Source organism: Gekko japonicus, unplaced genomic scaffold, assembly GCF_001447785.1.
Source record: "Gekko japonicus isolate JY-2015 unplaced genomic scaffold, Gekko_japonicus_V1.1 scaffold5551, whole genome shotgun sequence".
Lineage (NCBI taxonomy): Eukaryota > Metazoa > Chordata > Lepidosauria > Squamata > Gekkonidae > Gekko > Gekko japonicus.
The window spans coordinates 36,923-38,847 of NW_015169353.1; the positions used below are offsets into that span (position 1 = coordinate 36,923).

Genomic DNA, 1,925 nt, shown 5'->3' on the forward strand with positions numbered 1-1,925 from the left:
ACGCAGAACCAGACCACTCAAGGTCAGTATTGTCTGCTTAGACTGGCAGCCGCTCTCCGAGGTCTCAGGCATTTCACATTTCCTACTGCCTGGTCCTTTTAACTGGAGGTGCCGGGGATTGAACCTGGGGCCTTCTGCGTGCCAAGCAGAGGCTCTTCCACTGAGCCACAGCCCCTCTTTGCAGCTCTCCAGGGTCTCAGGCGGAGGTCTTTCCCATTGCATCCTACCTGGTCCTGTTGACTGGAGATGCCGGGGATTGAACCTGGGACCTTCTGCATGCCAAGCAGAGGCTCTTCCACTGAGCCATGGCCCCTCTCCTTAACTCTCCAGGGTCTCAGGCAGAGGTCTTTTACTTTACCTTCTACCTGGTCCTTTTGACTGGGGATGCTGGGAATGGAACCTGGGACCTTCTGCTTGAAAAGCAGAGGCTCTTCCACTGAGCCACAGCCCCTCTCCTTGACTGTCCAGGGTCTCAGGCAGAGGTCTTTCACATCACCTCCAGTTTGGAGAGCGAGTTTGGTGTAGTGGTTAGGAGCGCAGACTCTAATCAGGTTTGAACCAGGTTTGATTCCCTACTCCTCCACATGCAGCTGCTGGTGTGACCTTGAATCAGTCATAAGTTCTCTCAGAGCTGTTCTCTCAAGGGCAGTCCTCGAGAGAGCTCTCTCTCAGCCCCACCTCCCTCACAGGGTGTCTGTTGTGGGGAGGGGAAGGGGAAGGAGATTGTGCTCTCAGACGCCTTCGGGTACTGAAGGGCGGGGTATAAATCGAATCTCTTCTTCTTCTCTTCTCCTACCTGGTCTTTTTGACTGGAAGGTGCTGGGGACTGAAGCTGGGACCTTCTGCATGCCGAGCAGAGGCTGTTCCCCTGAGCCACAGCCCCTTTTCAACTTTTGAACCCACTGGGGAAATTCCTGATGGGCTGCTGCCATGGAAAGCCACCAGGAGCCGTGAGCATATTTGAACTATTTATCTGAAACCTTTATAGCCCTTCTCTTCAGACTGGTGCATCAGGTGGCCCACAAAATAAAAGACAAGATCCTAAAGAATGTAAAATAATTAAAATTAACAACCATTAGAAGTTGGCCAATAAAACCCAGAAGTGTAAAGGCACCTAAAAGCCCAAAAAGGAACCAAATGTTCCCCAGGTGCTGGCAATGTCTTGGGGCTCCGCTCGGTTCATAGAGCGTCTGCTGGCTGGAGCTCTCTTGGAATGACAATTGGTCTCCAGGTTACATAGATCAGTTCCCTTGGAGAAAATGGCTGCTTTGGAAAGTGGAGTCCATGGCATTATGTTGCACCGAGGTCCCGCCCTTTCCCAACCCCCCCCCCGCTCCATTCCTAAAATCTCCAGGAGTTTCCCAAACCCAGAGCCGGCAACCCTATAGGTTCCACTTGTTTTAAGGCCCTGGTCTGTCACAGAAATGCCACTTTGGTGTAGTGGCTAGGAGTGCGGACTCTAATCTGGGAGAACCAGGTTTGATTCCCCACTCCTCCACATGCAGCTGCTGGGGCGACCTTGAGTCAGTCACAAGTTCTCTCCGAGCTCTTCTCTCCAGAACAGTTTTCGAAAGAGCTCTCTCAGCCCCACCGACCTCACATGGTGTCTGTTGTGGGGAGGGGAAGGGAAAGGAGATTGTAAAAAGCTCTGAAACTCCTTTGGGTAGTGAAGGGTTAGGGTATAAATCCAATTTCTTCTTCTTGTTCTTCTGCTTCGGGATCCTGCTGCAGATGGTTCTAGCAGGATACCAATTCTAGAGCAAATCCTGTTGAACGTTGTGGGTTTTACTTCCAAGTGAATACGCACCGAATTATAAGCACCAGCAGTGTGCTAGTTCTCCTGGGTGCCCTCGTGCCATCCTTTGACCCAACCAAAGAGATGGAGAAGGAGGAGGAGGAGGAGGAGGAGGAGGAGGAGGGACTGG

The 1,925-nt window shown here is 51.9% G+C and overlaps 1 non-coding gene across 1 annotated transcript; it reads right to left on the bottom strand.

The window, feature by feature from the left end:
* Positions 1 to 379: 379 nt before the first annotated feature.
* Positions 380 to 451, bottom strand: TRNAE-UUC. Its single transcript has one exon. It is a non-coding gene; the product is annotated as a tRNA-Glu (tRNA).
* Positions 452 to 1,925: the final 1,474 nt, after the last annotated feature.